This window comes from Notothenia coriiceps, unplaced genomic scaffold (assembly GCF_000735185.1).
Source record: "Notothenia coriiceps isolate Sejong01 unplaced genomic scaffold, NC01 NC01_scaffold00024667, whole genome shotgun sequence".
NCBI classification, from domain to species: Eukaryota; Metazoa; Chordata; class Actinopteri; order Perciformes; family Nototheniidae; genus Notothenia; species Notothenia coriiceps.
Window position 1 is genome coordinate 5,146,146 of NW_011357368.1, and position 6,463 is coordinate 5,152,608.

General features: G+C 38.6%; 1 protein-coding gene across 1 annotated transcript in view; it reads left to right on the forward strand.

The window, feature by feature from the left end:
• The window catches only part of LOC104955441 (ephrin type-A receptor 7-like), a 337,623-nt gene that overhangs the window by 139,033 nt on the left and 192,127 nt on the right, over positions 1 to 6,463 (forward strand). The gene's annotated exons all lie outside the window — the stretch shown is intronic.

The following is a 6,463-nucleotide window of genomic DNA, read 5'->3' on the forward strand; positions in this document are numbered from 1 at the left end:
TTTTATAAAAGGTCCAATGATGTCAAATCAAGTGTCAAAACATCTTAGCAGAAGAATGGTCACGGAATTGAGGTTCTAGACCCAACTACAATGACTACTTTTACTGTCGCTACTTTAACTATATTTTGATGATAATACTTTTCTACTTTTACTTGAGGAACATTTTGAATGCAGGACTTTTACTGTAACAGAGTATTCCTACACTGATCTGAGTACTTCTACTTTTACTCAAGTACAAGATCTGAGTACTTCTACTTTTACTCAAGTACAAGATCTGAGTACTTCTACTTTTACTCAAGTACAAGATCTGAGTACTTCTACTTTTACTCAAGTACAAGATCTGAGTACTTCTACTTTTACTCAAGTACAAGATCTGAGTACTTCTCCCACCCCAAAGCTTTTCGTTTTCCGGTTGTTTTGTGTCAGTGAGTGTCAGGGATAGAGAAGTCCGTCTGACACTTTGATATAAATACCTCAAATTCTCAACATATTTGATATTAAACCTGTTAATATGTATTTGTACTTGTGTAGCTTGTAACTTTCGGAGCCTCTATAACAAAAAGTCTATCGGAGCTGTTAACAATTTGCTTTAGTGTCAAAGAAGAACTGAACGTGCACGCTAGAATTTAAATTCAATATGAAGTCACTGTTATTAGTATAAATTTAGAATTGAATTACCAAGATGTGATGCAGCTGGTATCATTTAATGATTCAACTAAATGACCGTGAAAGTGATAAAAAAGAAATGCCCTAAAAACCCAAATTGAGTTTGAATCAGAAACTAATTTCTTATCTCACGTTCCTTCTATCTTTCCCTCCCTTGTCCTTTAGTGCCCTTGTGACATGAATAAACCCTGGAGGTACTTTTAAATCCCTCCCTCCTCACATATAGTTTCCAATCCGCTGCAGTTTCTCTTCTTCTTTGTTCAGTGACGACTACAGCCAGAAATGCTGAGTTTCCCCTTTCACTCCCTGTATTCCCACACTCCCCCAAATCTCCCCATAGAGCAGAATAACATGGGTTTCAACAGAATAGGAGGTTACACTTTGATGTGAATCCATTAAAGTGAACGGTTGTTTATCCAATGAAATATTTTAGATTATATTTCGTGAACAGGTTATCTCTCATGATGTGATTCAGAGTCTTCAGAGAAAGCCAAAGGAACAGAGCCAGGATTTAACGGTGCATGACTGACAGGAGGAAGCTATTCTCAATAAATCTCTCAAAGAGGTCATATCATGCCCTTCACTTTATTGTGTTATAGGTTTCTGTGCATGTAAATGGTCTGCAACGGCTAAAATACCACATTTCTGAAACACAGTGACATCACTATGTCTATCACACTCGCTCTTCATTGGCTAGCGCTCCAACACATTGTAGATGATAAGGGGCGGGACATCTCTAAGTGGTTGACCAATCACAACAGAGCCGGCCAGCTAACCAATCGTAGCAGACTGGGCTCTGGTTTCAGACAGAGGGTGAAAAGTATGAGAAAAATAAAGAGCTTTTTGAACATTAAAGCATGGAGACATGTCACCGTAGAGACACTACATACTGATATACACCTGAACATCAGCAGGAGAGGACTCTTTAAAGTAGAGACACTACGTACTGATATACACCTGAAAATAAGCACACTATGTCTTCCTTATTCAAGTATCTTTTAGCTGCAGCAATCGTGGGTAACGTAGGGGGAAACTAAAGACTGGCTGATTGTGCAACAAATTCAGCTGTAATCATTTTCTCTTTTATTTCTGTTTCAGTTATACTCCCACAGTGTTAGTGTTGGCTGTTCCTTCGATCACTCCGAGGTAACAGTACACACAGCCCACACATAAAAGTATCTGGGTGTGTTTGTTTCTGTCCTCTGATTCAGAATTACATGGAATTATGTCCCAAAACAGACTCTGAGAGCTGAGAGGAGTTGATAAAGCCTTTCAGCATAACTTTTACAATCCTCTTTCTCTTCATTCACATTTACTCAAATCCTCACCTCAATCTCCTTCTCTACCTCCCCAGCATTTCTTACATTAAGGCCAACATGACAATCAACTGGGGAATTAGTTGTTTGTACAAAATAAAAGTACATTTTAAACCAGGTCATGAGTAGAGATACTAAAGCAGTCAGAGCTCTAGCTTTGGTTCAATCAGTTCAGTTCATGTTTTTATTAGATAAGTATCAAGCAGACAAGTTTACATAGTGAGATCTTAAAATGTTTATCTGGTGCACAACGGGGTTTCCTGCTTTAATGTACGAAGAAAAACTGAGCTAATGTCTTATGAAGTGCCCCAGTTGTACAAAAGTTTAAAAAAAAGTCCGCAAAACACTTCTTCCTCCTCCTCCTCCTCCTCCTCACAACATCTGTGTGTGTGAAAAACAGCAGCACGAGTCCCATCACCAGCAGCAGTGTGTTGTGACAACTACACACATTCGCCTGAGCACGCAACGTTCAATTTGTGTCCAAAGGGTGTGTCCACACCATACTTGCCAACCTTTAGACCTCAGAAATCGGGAGCATTTCAAAATGCTAAATTGGGGGGCGAGGGGGGGGGGGTGCTAGTGGATCGCCGGAGCTGTTAGATTAACATTAACATGCTTATTGTAGTTGTAAGTGCACTGCCTTGCGGCCTGTAGCACCGTCCTTGATGGAGCATATGTGTGGGCTGGACCTGTATTTGACAGGAAAGGAGTGAGCAGAGAGTAGAGTAATTTTCGATTCTTGTTCTGTTTTCTGTGAATATCTGCCTCATCCTCTCAGACTTTGAGTTGCGCGCGCTACTAAAGAGACGTGTTACCATGGAAACCAAACAATGGTGGAGCTGTATTAAAGTCCGAGTGGAAACAGTCGTGTGTAAATCTGATTTTGTCAGAAATCGGGAGAAATATGAACCCGGGAGGAAACCGGGAGAGGGCAATGAAATCGGGAGTCTCCCGCGAAAATCGGGAGGGTTGGCAAGTATGCTGCCCACGGAAGTGTGAGAGGTTAAAAGTCATCCTGTGTTCATGTGTGTGTGTCAAATGTAACGTGTCGCTGATGCAAAGACCAGAAAGGCTTTTGCTTTTGAAAAGGAATCAAATGCCTTGAATGTGCATCCTTAATTTATGGGAAAATAGGAAAAATAACAATAAATTGCAAGAAAATGTTATAATAAATGTCTGATGCTATTTAACATACATAGTTAACTTTGTTCTGCATTTACTTGAACTATAGTGTCACTTGCACTATTGTATTTATATTTCTTCTTATTATGTCTTATGCCGTACTGATTTAAATTGCCAAAATTACACTGGAGCCATTGGGCATATGACACTAAAGCCCTTGGATCCTTGAATAAACTCAATTTGTTTTGTTATTACATTCTTTGCCTGCTTTGTTTCTTTTACCCTTATTTTCAGTTCCAATATATTCCCTTTCCTTTTAAGTTTTGTTTTGACGTTGTGTGGGCTTAGTGAGTCCCAAAGGGCATTTAGCGAGTGATTGGCACGGGTCAAAGTTCTCCTCTGAACCTCCCAACGTTCTCCAGTTTCACTTTCCCAAAGCAAATAGAAACATGGTGATGACAGAATATCATATATCTTGGGAGGATAACCTCATGTGTTGCCTTTTTTTATGAATCAATTTTCCAGTGTATTCAGGAAACATGAAATAATTTGGTCATGATTTGATTCCTGAACTTTCCATTCAACTAGTTCAAGTTGTTTAATTATTATTATTTGTTTACTTACTACTCAAAACCAATTACATTCTTTCTGTTTGGAGCTAATAAGCACATTTTAGGGATAACAACTTGTAATGGTAAACAAATGTTTCCTGCTAAACATCAGCATATTAGCATTGCCATTGTGAGCATGTTAGCATACCGTTGTTAGCATTTAGCTGCTGTTCATGACTAAATGCATAAAAAACTATTTACATTGCTTTTGTTTTGGGTTATAAACCAACAGCCTATGGTTGTAAAGCAAATATTAGAATGATGACATGCCATGGTGAACATGTTAAACCTTATACCTGCTAATCATGAGCATTTTAGCATTGTCATTGTGAGCATGCTGTTGTTAGCGTTTATCTAATGTTTGTGCCTAAACACCCTATAACTATTTTCATTCTTTGAGTTGTGTGCTATTAAGGAAATGTTTGGAAATGAAAACATGCAAAGGTAAACATAATTCATGCTACAATTCAGCATTTTAGCATTGTTAGCATGCCGTTGTTAGCATTTAGCTGATGTTAGCATTTAGCCGAAAGAGCAACTATGCCTAAGTACACAGAACAAGCCTTGCTGTAGACTTTTACTATTTTAGTTTTTAAGTTTTCACACTTCAGAGGACTTAATCCATTCCTTGAAGTTTCTCTGTTACTTGTTAAGCTTCCCCAAAAAGGTCATTAAAGGCTGTTCGTTGTTGTTCATGTCTCTGCATTTATTCAAGGCCTGTGCAAAGTGTCATCTTCCTCAGCATCACCACCATGAAAAGGTCAGAAAAATCTCACAGGTAGAAGACTATGACGTCCAGTTTGAAACAAAATAGACGTTGGGGGGTCTGTCATCAGCTTTATCCCAGGCGACAACGACATCTGGAGTGTGTGTGTGTGTGTGTGTGTGTGTGTGTGTGTGTGTGTGTGTGTGTTAATCCCAGCAGTGTGTGTTTAAAGCGCAGTGGGATGATCTTCCCTCATATCTCCCAAAAGGAAAGAGGAAGGGAGGGTTTAAGCTTGTTATTAGGAACACCAGCCAGATTCTGTGTGATTGTCTCTCCCTCTGGATTTCGAGTTTGTGATCCCCCTCACCCCATTTATCTTACCCCCACCCTAATATTGTGGTTTCCAGAAAGCAACAGAAAATTGATTGTGATAGGGTTAAGCCAGAGCTAACATCCACATCCAAAAAAATATATAACTCCCAAAGAATGAGATTATAATAAAGTGCTGCACAAGCTCTAATACCGAGCCCTGTTTTTCATTATCTGCAGACACAGGACTCATAAAACGACAAGACTGAAGAGATTTCAGGGATAAAGGACAACTCCAGCTTTTATTTGAGTTTAAGCCTACAGCAGGTATCACACCAAATGCATATTTTACAAACCACTTGGACATTGAACTTAAAATATCTAGCGTTGTATTTGATTTAATTTCTTGGCAAGGACGCTGTGTACTTCAGTTTGTAAACCCACAGTCTAAGCAGCATTTAAACACAACAGAGAATTTCAGAATCTTTAGAGAAGTGTGTAAAAAGAGTCTGTTTTTATTCATATGTTACTCTCAGAGCAAACATGATGCAGATTGCTTGAGGGTCAACATTTCGTCTATGTTTTTTTATGAATATGATGTAGATGTAGAAACTTCTGGGATGGGGCACCTCATGAACTACAAAATCCAATCAACAATAATTATCATTAATTAAGTTATGTAAAGGTTGCCTGTAACACATCCTATTCCTTTGTTGCGTATCCTATTCCTATACCCTGGTTAACTTGCTGCCTCTCTGCAAAAGAATAACACTTAATACTACCAGAGTTTATAAGTAAACATTTTAAAGAGGACATATTATGCTCATTATTGTGCTTTCATCGTTTGCTGACCATTTACATGCACAAAAACCTATAACACACTACAGAAAATGGAAATCCCCTAAAAGCATAAAAGTTCCTCTTAAGAAAAGACAAGAAATGCTAGAAAAATAAAAATCTTTTGAAACTAAAGGTCACTTTTTATTAGAAACAGATATTCTTTGTTTACATGCTCTAGGACAAAATTCAAAAGCCAGCATCTAATAGTCTTGAATGCAGAAACTATTCTCTTAAGCGATGCTGAAAGAGAGCCTGCCTGCTGCTCGCTCATAGGTGAATAAAGGTGAGCAACTAATGAAACGCACTGATTCCAAAGGCAAAGATAGCTCAGCATAGAAAATACAAACAACGGGTTCACCTTTATAGTTTCTATTCCTGGAGAAGCGGCTCACTGCAGAGGCGGAAGGATTGGATTTCAGCGTCTCGAGGCGAGCGGCTCGGGGCTAAAGGCTAATCGGACGCAGGAGACGATCAGTCAGGCATGATGAGACGGTAGAGTAAAAAAACAAAAAGTGAGACAGGGAAGAAACCAGAAGGAGGGGATATCTGCTGCACTAGCAACAACCAGAGGTGGGAAGTAGTGGAGTACAAATACTTTGTTACTTAAGTACATGTTTCTGGTATCAGTACTTTACTCCACTACTTATTACTTTTACTTCTTACATGTTGAACACAAATACCTGTACTTTCTACTTCTTACATGTTGAACACAAATACCTGTACTTTCTACTTCTTACATGTTGAACACAAATACCTGTACTTTCTACTTCTTCATTTTGAACACAAATACCTGTACTTTCTACTTCTTACATGTTGAACTCAAATACCTGTACTTTCTACTTCTTACATGTTGAACACAAATACCTGTACTTTCTACTTCTTACATGTTGAAC